This window comes from Eleutherodactylus coqui, chromosome 4 (genome assembly GCF_035609145.1).
Source record: "Eleutherodactylus coqui strain aEleCoq1 chromosome 4, aEleCoq1.hap1, whole genome shotgun sequence".
In the NCBI taxonomy this organism is placed as follows: Eukaryota; Metazoa; Chordata; class Amphibia; order Anura; family Eleutherodactylidae; genus Eleutherodactylus; species Eleutherodactylus coqui.
In genome coordinates, this window is record NC_089840.1 from 256,575,858 (window position 1) to 256,594,458 (window position 18,601).

Here is an 18,601-nt window from a genome sequence, read left to right on the forward strand (position 1 = left end):
ATGGAGCGTGTCCATTGTTTTTCATGCTCCAGATTTTTTTAAATTCACTTTTATTGACCATCCGCGGGTATTTATCTACCCGCGGGTGGCCAATGCATCCCTATGGGGTGCGGATCTGTGTGCGGGTGATCTGCTGTGGATTTTAATTCTTCTTTTGCCCGTGGACATGAGGCCTTAATCACAGCTGTACCGCTAATTTACTTGCCAGGTGGCAACCCTATGTATGGGGCTGTCTGCGTTCGGCAGCAAAACGGCTTCATACACTAAGACACTGGACTCTGTGGAACAACTGATTACGGGGGACCCGAGTTGCGACAGGTAGATCCCTATGATCTTCTACTGATGACCTATCCTAAGAATAGACCATCAATAGCTAGAAGTCGGACAACTCCTTTAACCCTTTCCAATCCACTGTCTGACGTCTAAAGACATTCCGATTGAAGGCTGTACAGCTCCGATGTCAAAAGACGTAAGGCAGGGTATTCTTACTGTATATTACTGGCCGCTCTGTTGTCTGGGGCCTCTCCAGCATTTCCCATACAGCAGTACTGGCTCTAGCCAGCAGACGGCGCCATTGTATAATGGCAAAAAGAGAAACCCTAGGAAACCGTGAATCCAAAACTGGATTGCAAAGGGTTAATACACATTATCATATGAAATCTCTGGACACCTTTCTTGGGTCCAATGAGTATTGGCTTTAGAAAGGTGCCATGGAGCACCAAAACGTGTTGCCAACTGTCACCATTGTTACCTACTGGAATAAAGGATTATAGTATATCACTTCCTAACTGTAAGGGTTGGACCTTCATTCTAACCTTTGGAGCCGACACTTCTAGGAGGGGGCTTCTGATACTCATACCCCCCTCCTCCAGAGTAAGTGCCGTTTTCTATAGCTTTCCCTGATACTGTGTTTGGCATGGCCAACAAACATCCCAGGACTTTTTTACTGAATGTTTTTCTTGTTTTTACTCCTTATGTCCAGTCCTTTTACTATAAAACCATCAACCTTGACATTGCCATTAAGAGGGCTGTCCATTTTATACCCACAGCTCTGGTCCTAAAAAAGGCCCCCAGGGAAGTCCTGAGCAGGGGCGTAACTATAGAGGATGCAGGGGATGCGGTTGCACCCGGGCCCAGGAGCCTTGGGGGGCCCATAAGGCCTCTCTTCTCTATATAGGAAGCCCAGTACTATGAATAAAGCATTATAGTTGGGGGCCCCATTCCAGGTTTTGCATTGGGGCCCAGGAGCTTCAAGTTACGGCTCTGGTCCTGAGATAATGCCTGTTAGGGCACTCCTTAGTATCTTAAAACTTGCAGTATCTCAAAGAATTGGCAACCATCATCTAGACTTTTCATGGATTATCGTCTTTGCCCTCAACCACAGATGAGGCCCTTCTATCTGTCCCAAGCACAACTTCCGTGCCCAGATGGCCACAGCACATTACAATGCTGGCGGATGAGAAGGACACCCCGGGAAGCAGTTAAAATTTTTGTTTCAAGTCATCTCCATCAAACACATTACTAACCTGTAATTCTAAATGAGTGTACGCCATGTTCAATGATCGTATCAAATAAAAATCACATCAAGAAGATTAAGAAATAGCAAAACTAGTGAGGTGGGGAGGGGGGGGGGTTCAGACGTGATGCTGGGAAGGATACGCATCCATCGTAATCTGATTTCACCATATTATGTTTAAGCCTCCTTTGAAAATATCAATTTTCCATAGAACATTGAATTGCAAAGAAGAATAAGAAGTCAACAAAAGCGGTATTGTTTTCATGGGCCGGAGAAGCTTCACATGCTCGGCTGGGGTAATCAATATAAAGCAAATCACATTTAAAAGATTTCATATGATTGAAACTACAACAAAGTGCTAAGATATTGCTTTCCGTTTAAGACGGAGCTACCGAATGTTCTGAGAGTGTTATTGTTACAGTACACCAAGGCTTCATCTAGCGGGATAGCGTGCATTAAACTTTAAGGACATCACAGCCAGGAAACTAAACGTCTCAAGATTTCAGCTGCGTCTGAGAATAAAGAACGGGAGAATTATCTAAAGTTAATGCAGACCTCGAGCAACATATTAACGTGTTTCCCCAAAATAAGACACTGTCTTATATTATTTTTTCCCCAAAAGAGGCACAGTGTCTTATTTTCAGGGGGGGGGGCTTATACTCGCCTGGTCCGCGGTGTCCCGGTGCCTTGCAATGGTCTCCGGCATCATTGCGGCAAGCTGTAGTGTCCTCCGTGCTGACATATCAGTGTCTTTCTGGTAAACGGGGCTTTGATTACCCCACCTCCAGCAAAGCAAGTGCTGTGATTGGTTTGGGCGCCAGCCAATCACAGCCGGTGCTCGATGAGTTAATCACAGCCATTCAGTGATTGTTTTTTTTTTCATGCAGGTTAGTTAGGGCTTATTTTCAGGGGAGGGCTTATGTTTCAAACCTCCCCTGAAAACCGTGATAGGGCTTTTTAAGGGGTAGGTCTTATTTTCGGGGGAAACTGTACAAGATGGAATTAGTTGGGGATGCGGAGAGCGGCATTATCCAGGGACCCCATTAAGGACATGGGTGATTTTAACCATCACTACATTCCGAAAGCCATAACTAGAACTATAATTATATTTTTTTGCTGTTGTTGCTTTGCGGGGTCTTTTATCGCTTTGGGATGTCTATTCATGGTATTTAATTATTTCGATGACATACCTCCCAACATTTAAATACATATTTGTGTGACAGTTTTAGGCGTTGCTCTTGATCCGCCCATGAATGCCTACAAAATATTCAGAAATGTCCATGTTTGGGTATATTTATATAAGGGCAATAACTCACCGCTACAGAGTGTATTAGCGGGAGTTTTGTCTTCGGACTATTCAAACTACATGCTAATGCACAGGAGTTTGAAAAAAAAGGGGGAAGATGGGTCCTGCCCTATCTTTCTCGCACGTAGTATTAACACTAGAGATGAGCGAGCGTACTCGCTAAGGCACATTACTCGAGCGAGTAGTGCCTTATTCGAGTATCTCCCCGCTCGTCTCTAAAGATTCAGCTGACAGGTGAGTTGCGGTGGTGAGCAGGGGGGAGCGGAGAGAGGGAGAGAGAGATCTCCCCTCCGTTCCTCCCCGCTCTCCCCAGCCGCTCCCCGCCCCCTGCCGGCACCCGAATCTTTAGAGACGAGCGGGCAGGTACTCGAATAAGGCACTACTCGCTCGAGTAATGTGCCTTATCGAGTATGCTCGCTCATCTCTAATTAACATGCTAGAATCCCAAAAGTGAAAACAAAACCATTGAAATCAATGATTTCGTTTTGTACCGTTATGAAGTCGTGATTTTCCATTTCACGGAACAATCCCAAACAGTTCAAGGTGTTGACTTAGATTTCCAGGTTACCCAGATCTCAATTGGATTGAGCATTTATGGGATGTGGTGGAAAACAAGTCGCATGGAAGACGTACCTTCCAACTTATAGCACTAAGGGCTCCCTTAGAGAAGTGTATGCGCAATTACACATAGCCCCAGCACAACATGTTTGAATTATGGACAAGGCTGTTTTGGCGTATTTCACTGTACTTTTGCTATCACACCCCAAATTGAATGGTGATCTAGAATAAATGTGTTCTATAGAGATGAGCGAGCATACTCGCTAAGGGCAATTGCTCGAGCAAGCATTGCCTTTAGCGAGTACCTGCCCACTCGAGAGAAAAGGTTCGGGTGCTGGCGCGGGAGAGCGGGGAGGAACGGAGGGGAGATCTCTCTCTCCCTCTCTCCCCCCACTCCCCCTGCTGACTGCCGCAACTCACTGCTTACCCGCGCCAGCACCCGAACCTTTTGTCTCGAGCGGGGAGATACTCACTAAGGGCAATGCTCGCTCGAGCAATTGCCTTTAGCGAGTATACTCGCTCATCTCTAGTGTTCTAAGATTACGTAGTTTCTCTTGCTGGGAACAATCACATTTTGCCCGTTTAACGCTGCTTTTTGTGCATCCCTTGGCATATTGTGTGCGCATTTGTGTATCCCCCATAGAATTCTATGGGCCCCTTTGGTGCACAAAATAATGCAAAAAAGGAAATTTGAATATTGATATCAGTGGGTGCTATTCTCTACGTATTGCGCATCCATATTTTGTGTGCGCAAAAAACACCCATGTAAAGCCGCCCTAAATGCAAATTTTATTTGACCATTCACTCTCTCATTTACAAACAGCCAGCTCTCAAAAAAATTGCCCATGTAGTTTGAAAACATAACAAATAAATAACGTTTTGGGGTTTTTTTAAGTACTAAAATTGTCCGTACGATGTTTTTTAGAAAACAAAAGTTTAAGATATTTAGAATAAATAAAGAGACGTACATGGAGGAGAATTGATAAGAATGGTGTTTCATAACACATTCTAAGGGCTTATTCAGACGGGCGTATATTGGTCGGGTTTTCACACCCGGCTGATAAATGCTGCCTCTCTCTGCAAGGGGAGGAGGCCAGACGGGACAGGAGCAGTGCACTAAGCCCCATCTCCGCTGTTTGCAATGGGAGGGGCGGGACGGGGGGCGGAACTTAGCTCCACCTCTACCCCACCCTTCCCGTGTTCTCCCCTTGCAGAGAGGGGCATCATATAGTGGCCGGGCGTAAAACCCGTCTGAATAAGCCCTAAGGGTATAAGCTGTGTATTTGTGCAACCAAAAATCGCTTACACTCATGTATTTTTGAAGGCTTTTGTGTGTGCAAATACAGGGATTTGCGCATAGTAATATACTTTGTTCGCACGCAGGGTCACATGAGCATGAAACTCCCCCACCCTGATTTAAAAAGCTATTTAGTCTGATGAGCTCTAGATGTGTTCTTGCCCCCACAGTTTAGCGCAGAGTTTCACGCATTTGCTTGCATTTTGCACGCACACCTCCCCCAGACCTCTATGGGGTCCTTGGTGTGCAAATATGCAGTAAATAGAGCAGGTCCTATCTTTTTGCAGTGCAAAAACGTTAATGAGAACGAACCCATTGATATCAGCGGGCTCTATTCTCTGCGTATTGCGCACGTATATTTTGCGCCTGAAAAATCATGCCAAAATACGTCCATCTGAAGCAGTTTTAGAATTATTAAATCAGTCAGAATGTTATCGGCAATCCGGTCCCTCCTGTAAACGAAAAAATTCCACATTTTTGTGCAGATGCAGCTGGATTTGTGAGTTTTCTATGCCAAAAAATTGGCACACAACAATAGAGAAATTCTTTTAAAAAGTTTGTAAAATACCCATTTCCTCTAAAGCTGACTGTAAGAACACAAGGCTGGCGGATGCGTTGGCACAGAAGTCTTCTAAATGAATAGACACTCAATGAATCAGAATGAAGGGGTTAATTAGTTATTATATAGGCATGTATTATCCAGCTCTCAGGTACGGCGGCGCCGCGCCGGTCTCACATAGACTCATCCCTCCTCGGTTCGGGCCTCTGAGTCAGATCGCATTAGATTTGTTTCCATGGCTGCAAGGAAAAAACAAAGAGGCGCTTATCTTGTAACGTCAGAAGGCCCGGTGGTTCTACAAGTTTACTGCCATTGTGTCTCCTCATCTGTCATGCATGCAATGAAATGGTGATGTGCCGGAAAGTTGGAGATGGCAGCGGAGGCGGGCACCGGTGTGTTTGCTGGCTGCTGTTTTTTTTTTGTTTTTGTTTTTTCTTATCGATTTACTGAAAATATAAAATATTTTTTGTTTAATTTGTAATTAGCATTTGGAGTCTGAACTTTTTTATTCGAAGACTGATGTCACGGCATCCGTTTTTTTTTTATAACGTTGCATTTTTGTTAATTTTGATGCTGGTCTTTTTTGTCACATTTTTGCAGTAAAAAAAACAGATATTTGCTGTAATATTTAGCCTAATGATGTGTTCTTCTGTCCGTGGAATTGCGCAGCGTATTCCGCATTTGCTCACCTGTCATAGACTTCTGTGGGGACCTTTGGTGAGCAAATGGGCACAAAAACAGAGCAAAAGAGAAAAAGAAGAAAGAACCTGTTGACATAAAAAAATAAAAATTATTTTCTGCGCCGTCCGCATAACTCTTAGTTTTCCGTTGACATAATTATGTGAGGGACGTCCTCCTGTAGTTTCTATTGGTACCATTTTGGAGTACATCCAACTTTTTGATCGTTTTTTATTTATGTTTTTCTTGGAGACATGTTGACTAGAGATGAGCGAGTATACTCGCTAAAGGCAATTGCTCGAGCGAGCATTGCCCTTAGCGAGTACCTGCCCGATCGAGGCAAAAGGTTCGGGTGCCGGCGGTGGGCAGGGAGCTGCGAGGGAGAGCGCGCAGAGCGGAGGGGAGATCTCTCTCTCCCTCTCTCCCCCCCGCTCCCTCCTGCTGACTGCCGCTACTCACCGCTCCCCTGCACCGGCACCCGAACCTTTGGTCTCGAGCGGGCAGGTACTCGCTAAGGGCAATGCTCGCTCAAGCAATTGCCTTTAGCGAGTATATTTGCTCATCTCTAATGTTGACCAAAAAAAGCGCAATTATAATATTGTGCATTTTGTTTTTCTGACGCTGTTCACCATGCAGTATAAATAATGCATTACTTTGATAGATATTTACAGATGCAGCGATACCAAATATGTTTTTGGGAGTTTTTTTAACTTTGATTTTTTTATTATAACTATAAGTAATAAAACGTTTTTTTTACTACTAATTTTTGCATTTTTTTCAGTCCCCATAAGGAACTTAAACTTGAAATTCTTTAATCGTTCCACGATCTGACAGGCAGTGTATCAAAGCATGGCTTCGTAGGCAATTTTCAATGGCACCCCTGGTTGCAGTTTGGTTGCCATGACAGCCCTTCAAAAAAGGCCCCTAAAAATCGACATGGATTTTAGGGCGTATTCTACCCTTTACTTCACTGCTGCGCAAGAGCTGAAATCCACAGCAAAATCTGGATTCAGTGCAGATTTGACAACGATTTATAGCAAGGACCATAGTGGAAAAATGACAGTGTTTCTGAAAGAAGTCTAAATGTATTGATATTGCTACATTATAAAACACGTTAAAGTTGTAGGAGGGTGAATGCTTTTATTGGCACTCTATGTGAACCTGGGTTAATGCTCCATATTCCTTGCTTCACTATGACAACTGAGGTCTTAGAAAGAGAAAACACTGTCAGTTATCTATAATAAAGACTGTGAGATGAAGAAGTGAGATAAACCTCCCCCTATACAATTCATCTATACAAGTCCCATCCTACATGAAGCTCAGACCTAGTTATAATGTATCCTCACCTTCATCTGCACCTGAGATGATTCCCGTTGGCAATGTGACCCTATCACCCGCAATCTTTTCTTCTTTTGATTTTCCATTAGATGTTCAAAGTGACAAAGCCGCTATGCTCAAGAGATCTCTTTCACCTTGAGATGAAGTTTTGTCAAACTTCCCAACTTCATAAAGCTTAATACCTTGCCCTTGTGTTAGATTTATTCTCAGCCATTCGGTTTGTAGCCTCCTCTAGTCACAACAAGGTTCCGGGATATAAATATTTTATTGCCAATCTTATTAGCATGAACTAGAAAATAACCAAAGGTTCTAGAAAATATGCTTATCCCATAGTGTTTAGATGTGATTGAATGCAGTGCTGCCTTTATGCGTCCTGTCCTTTATGCGTCCTGTATGGTGACGCATTGAGTCCCTATAGCTCCATATTACCAAAGACCCTCCTCTGTGTAGATTATAGGACAGGAACAAGGGGCGTGTGCTTCGGGGCTTCCACCACCCAACCCAAATGTCTGAACATCTATCTATCTATCTATCTATCTATCTATCTATCTATCTATCTATCTATCTATCTATCTATCTCTCATTCTATCTATCTATCTATCTATCTATCTATCTATCTATCTCCTATCTATCTATTTATTTATCTCATATCTATCTATCTCATATCTATCTATCTATTTATCTCTCTATCGTGTTTCCTCAAAATAAGCCCTACCCTCATTTTTGGCTATTTTCGGGGAGGCTTGAAATATAAACCATACCTCGAAAATAAGCCCTAACTAGACTACATTAAAAAATGAATAGATTACCTAGCAGTCGCGGTACCGGGCCCTCTCACTGCTTTCAGCCAATCACTGCCGTCGCGTTGGTTAAGCGAATGCTGCATTGATTGGCTGAGAGCAGTGCTCACTGAACCAATCAGAGCCATGGCTTCCTAGAGGCGGGATTTATGAACCCTGCGACCAGGAAGTGATGTTCTGTTGGTGGCTGAGGAGTCCAGGATGCGCAGTGGAGCTACAGAACTTCCGAGTCCAGCGGAAGGGACCAGTAAGTAAAATAAAACATTCCCTGAAAATAAGACTTAGTGACTTTTTGAGGGCAAAAATTCAGATAACATAGGGTCTTATTTTGGGGGAATCATGGTATCTATCTATCTACCACACAGGGGGCCATTTTAATAAAGAACATTTTCATCGGACAACCCCTTAAAAGGCAGGAACCTGTGGACTGGAGGCAGTAATGGCTAGGGGTCTTGTTGAAGAGGTGCAGTCCCGTAGGGTGCCTGTCCTGGGAGCAGTGTTTTTGTAATGCTCCATAGTTGTGTTAGGGGCATTGTTGTTTTGCTTGCACCAGAGAAGTCAGGGTATCTACATGTTCAGGGCCTTTTTCCGTCCTGCTCCTGTTCCTGAGGTAATGCCTCAGACTGAGGGATGCCAGAGGCTTATTCCTCAAAACAGAAGAAAGTGTAACCACCCCAAACCATGTCTTACATTCCCATACCTCCCAACATTTGTATTCCCCTTTGCAGGGCATTATTTAGCTGTACACTGTTCTACCTAAGAATGGTTACAAACCCCCTAGGTACACCCACTTTGGGGCATATTAAGGCTGTATTTACACAGACAAGTGCAATAACCATCTGAGAAACTTCTTGGACCAATATTGCACTTGTAAATCAGAGATTTGTCCCGCCATTGTGATGCATTTTTGCAAGAAAAACCCATTGTATCGCTATTCGCTACATATGTGATTCCCACGCATGCGAAAATTGCATGTTGTTTGAATAGTAAAAATAGAAACATCACATTGCATTTGCTCGAAGCATGCATTTGCAGGTGAGTGCAATGTGTTTTTCCCTCTCCCATAGAAACTAATGCATCAGTCCGAGAGAAAAATCAAACACATTGAAATGAATGTGTTACTTTCAAGTGCATGTGCCATCCATATAGCTATATGATGGAACTCGTGGGTGACGTATTTCCAAGATAGATAACCCGCAGCACTCCAGAGTATGCACTTTAGTGCAGAGGTATTTCTTTAATGCAAAGCTACCAAAGGGACCATAGACCTCCAGTCCCCGTAACAGCAAAAATAGTAGCAGCATCAGATGGTGAATTTAAAACAAATCATCCTTTATTGCTCCATAATGTAAAAAACAGGCAACGTTTCGACTGTAGGAAGTCTTTCTCAAGCCTGTCAGTATGCCCTTGTAGCAGACATTATATAGTACCAACTAATACAAAAGGGGTGGAGAGTAACCACCCCAAAGCAATTAGACAATATCACCATCACCTAACACAAGCAGCTAAAAACAAAAACAGATGATGCCGTCACCTATCGATCCATCCGCTCCATGCCACCATAACCGGGTCCGGCGTCTCTCAATCTCATAATGCAAGTGCAGGCTGTGTAGTAAAAAAACTGCGTCAGAGAAAAAAACAAAAACAGAGCGTATGTGCAAGCGTCACAAAGACGTGCCATAACAAAGTATGCACGCTGCCAAAGTCATAAAGACGTATGCACGCTGCCGACAACTTCTATGCCAATCAATTCCACGTCCGCTCAGCAGAGCTCCACATTGCCATCCACAAGATGGCCGTGATAACCAATGCGCATATGCAAATGTAGCTTTGCCGCGCCGGGATGATATAGGCACCATGCAGAGAAGAGGACGTACGCGCAGGCATCATTAGTGTCAGCCAGTATTCACGCCACATAAAATCGCAGCAGCACATCGGTCATATGATAATCTCACCATGTATGTATAAGCATGTGTGTTGATAGTATATCACTTAATGATACTAATTCAAATGGATATGTAAATACAAAGAAAAATGAATCCACTATATACTCAAGGAACATAAACTTGTAAATATGGAATTATACAAACCACGTCCATCTAAGGTAAGTTTCATGGAACAGTCCCGCAAAATGTGAGACATAGAATAGCAGAATCATAGAATGGTGGAGTTGGAAGGGTCCTCCAGGGTCATCGGGTCCAACCCCCTGCTCAGTGCAGGATCACTAAATCATCCCATACAGTTTTGAGGTACACCTCTCAAGTCAGGAAGTGATAGAGATGAATGTCTTTGGCTCTCTCTTTTGAAATCTAAGGGTCCGTTCTCATTTCATTTTCTTTTCTGTCTAAGAATTATGTCCCTGATTACTTTTGGGATTCAGATGGAACCTACAGAACAGGACCATACTATTGCTGAAACAGAGATCAGGAAGGTCAAACACATTCTCACCAACACAAATTCCAGAACTAAACAGAAACATGATGAAAAGGAGACCTTGTTGGTCTCCGTTTCAGCAATAGAAGTCTGTCCCGGGTTTTGTCTGAATCCAATCTTCGAGGATTTAGACATGAGGGAAACTAGAGATGTAAAATAAAACAAAATGTGATACATCTTAGTTGTATTTCGTTGCTGCAGCCCATTCATTTTTTTAAAAAGTGATTTTCCATGCCTAGTGGTGGTGCCGCCAGCTACCACCTGTGCATGGAACTGCAGCACAGCCCCATTCATCTGGGTAAGGCCTCGTGTCCACGGGGAAAATCAGGCCCGCTGCGGATTCTCCATGTAGAATCCGCAGCAGGTCCCTCCTGCCCCGCGGACATGAGGCCTAAAAATCAGAATAAACTCACCTGCTCCGGACGCTGCAGATCTTCCTTCCTTCGCGGCCGGATCTTCTTTCTTTGGCCCAGCGGATGTGCTCGGCACGCCAGCAGCGTGCCGCGCGCATGCGCCGTGCACATCCGCCAGGTGGAAGAAAGAAGATCCAGCCGCGAAGAAGGGAAGAACCGCATCGTCCGGAGCAGGTGAGTTTAATTCTGGTACAGGTCTCCCGCGGATCCGGACGGCTTCCATAGGCTTCAATAGAAGCCTGCGGGAGCCGTCCCTGCGGGAGACCCGCACAAAAATGGAGCATGTCCATTTTTTCTCCCACACGCGGTTCCACGCCTGACGGGAAAAATGACATACGCAGGTATTTAACTACCTGCGGGTGTCCAATGCATCCCTATGGGGCGCGGATCTGCGTGCGGGAAAAACGCTGCGGATTTAAAATAAAAATTATCCCGTGGACATGAGGCCTAAGGAGCACCACTGTGCAGAACTGTGGAAAAAACCTTCATTTTAGGTAGTATGGGGGGATCAGAGATCAGACCCCCACCAATCACACCGTATAGCATATTACTAGCATAAAGCATTGGAATGCACCTTCATATCAGCTTGCAATTTAGCTTGTAAAACTCTTAAGATGACAGAACAACTTCCATCATCTGAAACATTTGGAAAGTGGAGAGTCTTGGACATTATCTGAGGAGCTAATAAATGAAAGTTCAACAAATGGCTTTTTTATGATTTTAAAAGCATCCTGACACAATTTACGACCATTATAAATGAGGCCGCCATCGTTATTATGTCTTTTTTTTGTAGCCGTTTGTGAAAATATTGATAGAATCTAAATTGGTTCTTACATTAGGTTATAAAAAACTGGAAAAAATATATATTTTCTTGAAAACAAAATTGCACTACAACATAATGATAACAGCGTCAATGGGGGAGACACCTTGGTAAAACATGCTATACTCAGTTCCAGGGTATAAGACAACTAATGTGGGGCAAAATGGTGCTGGTGTAAAGACATGAGTTAAGTTTGTGCAGGTCGTGTGAACAGCAACCTACAGGATTGTAATATATTTAAGGGTAAAGAAATTAATATACACTCAAAAATGGACACAGAGATCATCAAACAGACCAAATGAAAACCAAACTAAGGAAAAGGGGGAGTCTGACCCTACACCACAGAAGTCTAGGAACCTTGCTTAAAAGCAGGGTGATCATCCCGACAAGGACGGCTCTACACAGGAACCCAGGATAAACCTGACTTGCCCCCCAAATTAAAATGAGCAAAGAGGCAGGAAGCATCAGACTGTGTCAAATCAGCTCCAAATAAGAGAGATGAAACAATACCTCCACAGTGCCACCTATTGGAAGGCAGCAATACCTAAAGTCAATGTTAGACTCTTTATACAAGCCTTGCAACAGCTCCAGAACAGCTCCAGATACAGCAAACTACAAACCGGACATAGTTCAGACCACGTACACCTACAGACGGAGAACAAATCAGGCGTCCTCTCACCTAAGGACAGAAGGGGTACAGGCGTCTTCTGACCTAATAGAAGGGGTTCACCAAACATAACATCAGACAGAGTTCACATACAGGCGTCCACACACCTACAGATGGAACAGGACATAGTTCAGACAGGGGTGTCGCCATTCCTAAAGGAGAGGAAATAATGTGTCCTCTCACCTAAAAACGGAAAGGTTTCAGGCGTCCTCTCACCTAAGAATGGAAGGGTTTAAGGACGGAAGGGGTTCCCAAAACATACCATCAGAGGGAGTTCAGATACAGGCATCTGTTAAACTACAGTTAGAACAGGGCATAGTTCAAACACGGGCATCTACAGAGGCGTAACTTGAAGCTCCTGGGCCCCAATGCAAAACTTGTAACAGGGCCCCCAACTATAATGCTTTATTCATAGTACTGGGCTCCCTATATGGAGAAGAGAGGCCTTATGGGCCCCCTAAGGCTCCTGGGCCCGGGTGCAACCGCATCCCCTGCATCCTCTATAGTTACGCCCCTGTCTGTACATGTATGGACGGAGGGGAAAACAGGGTCCTCTCACCTAAGCGGTACACTAAACATAACATGGTTCACACCTACAGACAGAGGAGATGTAAAGGTATAATGACCAGCACCCTCTAGCAAGAGGGGCTGGTATTTATGTGCACAGAGCGGTGGTGATTGGCTAGCTGAAGCCATACACACAACAGCCAGCCAAATAAACCCACATCTGCATTGATGTGCTCTTGTGATATATGCATGTGGGTATGGCTAGACAGTGAGCTAGAAAAAACCCTGGCTCCGAGGGGGCGGGGTGAGTGGAGCAGTGAAATTGTTGTTGTGAGAGAACACGCCCATGCATAACCAAGACAATGAGAGGCCTACATAGAATGGAGAACAAAATAGGAATCTGAGAGACGTGCCGAGTGGAACAGTGGCTGGGTGTGTGTGTAAGGGGGTTGAAGGGTAACCACCTAATTGGGGAGCTAGAACCATGTTATTTTACTTGTTACGTAACTGTTTTTATTAATACTTTGTACCCTCAGTCAGCTGCTGTGGAGTACTCTAGGTATGCAGAACAATGCCCCATTCTGGATTTTGTTGGCATAGTGAGATTTAATATTGCTAGTGAGAGGAGCTCTGAGAAAACTGTGCTGGGTTACATGCTTCTATAGGCTGCACAGATTTATAAGTATGTATTCCAACGCAACACCTGGGAGAATTGAACTTGGGCTTCTGGGGTAAGATGCCAGAACCTAATTTGGATATGCTACACATTGAACTCCACCTGCCGAGGGAGAGAATTGAGGTGTTGATGGCCATCTGTCTTGCACTACCCGGCCACTATACCGTGCACCAAGGTACTGCTACAGTTTATGTTAACCAAATTGATGTTCCATATGAATAAACTGTTTATACTGTTTTGAGCACACAGGACAGTGTGTCCTATATGTCAGAACTTCCCACCATACTGGCTGAGGGGTAGGCACTATTATAGGGCATTTGTACAACGATTCCTGGTGCCAGAGCAGCAGTTCAAGGAACCAAACTATGCCTTGCCTTCCCTTACTGCACCTCAAGAAAGTCACCTGCTTGTGAGCGCCACTACCATCTTCCTGGCATAGTCAGTAGGATCCAAACCTGTGAGGGGAGACCCCAATGGATTGATAATGGTCTGTAAAAGGTCAGCTGTAGAAGGAAAGACGGACTAAAGAGAGAGGAGAGAATAATCAGAGACGAGCGACCAGTGTGAATACTGCATAAAATTTCCCATATGATTGTGCCTGGCTGCCACCAAAAAGGAAGTTCTGTAAAAGACTAAGTTATCACGATTCAAAAAAAGTTTGTTTGCAAGTAACCATGTGGTGCCAGAAACAATCTATTCCAGCATGCCCCATGGTTTCGTGTTAGCTCTGTTACCAGTGGTTCCACGCAAGGTAAGAAGCTGAGAACAGGGTACCTAAAGCTGCGCGGGCCAGAGGGACAAATCATTGTCAAGTTATCGGAGCCTGTTGCTCATCACAGTATAAATATAGTTCCCCTCACTAGCCTTGAGTTCCAAGAAAGTCCCACCTGTTTTGCTGTTGTAACTGAACCCTCCACCGAAAAGGGTCTGGTCCAAATGGCAGTGATACCACACCACCAATCAATACTTATACATTGGTGGGGATAGAACTCTGCCCCTAACAAAACACAGAGAATTGAACCCATGCTAAACCTTCAGCAGGGTCACAGCTTCTGTTTTAGCAAATGAATGCAAAGGGACAATCACCGAGCACAAGAATGAGAATCACCATGTATAAATGGAGCTGCAGTTGACCATGCATGTTGTAGGTCCATTCACCTATATGCCATTTTAGGCCCTTTTACAGTGGCTAACTCTGTACCTCCAACAGGTACCCCCCTCTCCTCTATATAACATAAGTTCTGTGTTTTGTCATGGCTGGTAGTGGTGCGACACGGTTTCAGGATGGTGCAGCAATGACAGACAGAGGCAGAGGCGGCACATGTTTTTTTCAAAGTAATTTTTACTGAACACTTGCATAGTAATCAGTATTTACGCTCCATAGGAGGGTCCAGGTACTTTAACATTTTTGAATAACTTTAGCGTAAACTCCCTTACAGCAACAGTACTCTTAAAGTGACCGTACTACTGTGCCACCTCCCTACACTGCATCACTTTGCTTCTGTATTGTTGTAAAGCCACCATGTTCCCCCATTGTCCAATTACTGTAGGCCGCAGTGACACGTCGTCCATAGAGAAGAGATTGGACATAAACATAGGAGTCACATGATATTACATTACTTTGAATGTAAGGTCTCTATATCCTAGTTAACACACAGGTCTGAAGGAGATCATTGAATTCAATGAATGGCCAAGCGCTGCCTGTGATAGGCTGAGTGCTCAGCCAATCAGATACAGCCCTTTTAGCAGGTGGGGATTTAAAATCCCTGCCTGCTGAAAGAGATTCAGAACAGTGCAGGGAGAAGACAGGCTGGATGCGCCTGAGCTCCGGCAGCGGAGGAGAGGTGAGTATTATTTTTTTTTATTTTGTACACCAGATAGGAATGATTTTTCAGGGAAGGGCTTATATTTAAAGCTCTTCCCTGAAAATCACTGCAGGGGTGCCGGCATTGCAATCCTCTGCCACAGCTGTGGCAGGGGATTCTTTACTCCCCGCGGGGATGAAGAAATCCTCTGCCACAGCTGTCAAATCTGTGACAGCTGTGGCAGGGGATTCTTTACTCTCAACGGGGAGTCCTCTTGTCACCGAACAATGTTCAATGACAAGGGACTCTTCACGGAAATATTTACGTGCACCATGAACCTATGCTGCACGCATGTCCTATGTTTGGCAGGTACGTGCGTTTGCACGCCTGTTAAACACGGACATGTGAACACACCATAGGGAACCAATGGTTCTAATAGGCGCATGTTTTTGTGCACACAATTGTGCGCACATAAACACGCTCATCTGAATCCACCCTTATACTCATAGTGGGCACTGCAATAGTTAATGATAGCACCCCTGACTGCTGGGCCTGGTTTAGTGGGTACTTTTAGTTTAATGAAGGGGGCTTTCTAAGTAGTATATTTCCCCTGTCCTTTATTTTATATAGTGGTATGGTCAACAGCTGGTTGACCAATAAGTGAGCCTCTTTTAGTCCCACCTGTATGGTGAATAAAGTTTTTAGTCAACTCCTACCTCCTCTTCCGGGTGGGACCCAGAGACTAAAGTTCTCTGCCTGTCCTTTCTCAGTTGCTGCTAATTATTTGGGTTGGGCAGGATATTCTGTTGTGGAGTTCTGTGTTTTACTTGATTTGCTTTTATCTGTTGTAGTGCTTACCTTCAAGTCACAGCGACGTCTTTTAGTACAAAAAATAAGAAGAAAGAAAGAATGGAAGAGTTTATGGTCATTGGCAGATGTGGCTGCCAGGAGCTGGTGAGGCATACGGCAACGGGAGTTATTAAAGTGCCTTTATGGTTTTATGGGTTTTATAAAATAAAAAGTTATAAAGTAATAATAAAGCTGTGGCCAACCCTCATCTCCAAAATAAACACTGTAGTCTTGGCTTTTATTTGATTAGAGTTGGGGTCCCTGCAACTCCGGCTGCTCATACATTTTCCATGTAATGGTTGGGCTGGGTGCACCAGAGCAGAGAGCCGTTACAAAGAGCGTCTTTCACTCTGGAGGACTCAACCTGTCCTGCATTCCATAGACAACCCACTGATGTGAATGGGGACTATGTGATACTTCATTTCCCCTGTGGTGGCGCTGCAGGGAAATTGAACACTTAGTGCTGGACTTCCCCACAAGGATTCCAGTGGGGGAAACTCTGTGACCAGTGTAATATAAAGAGACCATTCTAAAAAGTAGGATTGTCAAAAGCAGAGGACCCCTTTAAGTACCACATTTTTATCATTCTATGTATATCTGTCCTAGCGGCTCACATACTGCCAAATACATAACTGGTCTGTAAGAACAGATCTCAGAGACCATATATACAGTTACCCCTTTACCCTTTACACACAAGTACATGCATATGGTGAACAGCCACTTTATTAGAGCATCTGACCCATTCACGATTGGAGCTTCCCTGTAGGAAAATAAGCCCCCTGACCGGGGAGCGCAGCATAAAATCACGGGACAAGTTTTCCGTGGATCAGTTTCAGTGTGAGTCCACATTATATGGGAAAATCCAGCGATCCGAGTGACTTAGAAACGAGGCCTGGTCGTCAGTGCTAGACTAGCCGGGCCTGGATTTCCCTGCCAACCTTGTAGGGTTTTCTCACGCAGCAGTGTGGAGAATATGATGAGAATGGTGTAGGTCGAGAAAGAACATTCAGCGAAAGGGGATCCTTTGCATGGAAACAACTGAAGGCGGAAAGGGGTCAAAGGAGGATGTCAGGAATCATTCTGACCAACATGTGGTGTACAGCCAAGCAGACTGAAGCCAAACAGAACATTGGGGCTCCAACTAATGTGTACACACAACTCGTCTTAGTTTTAGCACAAATGGGCTATAGCAGTAGACAAGCAGTTCCAGCGCCATTGTTTTCTAAGGCTAGAAGTACACTAGAGTTCATGAAAAAGGCTGTTTTACAGCCACAAAAAAAATGATATTTTTTCATCTGTGTGGCCTCCATACTCGGTCCCTATGTCCATTTTGAGCAATCCCTTTTTTACGTCCACAAAGAGAAAAAAAAACTGAAACAAACCCAGTTCATTTTTCTGAAACTTTTTTTTTAATGGACAGCACACAGACTGCATTTTTTTCTATCACATTGACTTGAATAGGCAGGTTTTGTCCATAAATCACATCAGAATAATGGATGTGATTACTTTTTTCACACAGTCCGTGTCTGCATGATAAAACTCGATAGTGTGTTGCACCATAGAATAATATGAGCCCGCGGGCTGTCTATGTGTCATCCATATTTTTAATTCCATTGAGGAGTTCAAGAGGGGACTAGACATCTTTCTCGAGTGGAAGGATATTACAGGATATAGACATTAGGTGACCAGCAGGTTTATAGTTCCGGGTCTTATATTCAGGTAGAAACTATTAGAGGTTGATCCAGGGATTATTCTGATTGCCATTGGGGAGTCGGGAAGGCATTTCCCCCCAAATGGGCTAATTGGCTTCTGCCTCTTGGGGTTTTTGCCTTCCTCTGGATCAACAAGGAGGTAGAAACAGTCTGAACTAGATTGACATTGTCTTCATTCGGCCTAACATACGACGTTACTATGTTTAATGGACAACACATGCTAGAAAAAAAGGTTTGTGTGCCGGAAACCTAAGAGAAACAGAAAGGCAGGACTCTACTGGGCAAAAGAATGCAAAAATCAGATGACTTGAGCATTGGAAAAACATCTCCTGGTCAGATGAATCCAGATCGCTGTTGCACGTTGCTGATGGGAGGTCAGAACTTGAAGCAGGCAGCATGAATCGATGACCCCTTCCTGTCAGCCTGGTGGAGGTGCAGTCATGGCATGAGGAATGTCTTCTTGGCACACCCCGGTCCTCTGAAACTTTTGGATGGACGCCACGATGAATTGCTATATTAAGACCAAATGAAGTCCAATGCTGTACCATATGAGTGTCTCTAATAAAGTGGCCAATCAGATAGAGCTGGATGCAAGATTCACTATAGCCATCATCCCCCAAATCCCCCTTTGGGGAACCAGAAAGCTACACATAGTATGAAGCATCCT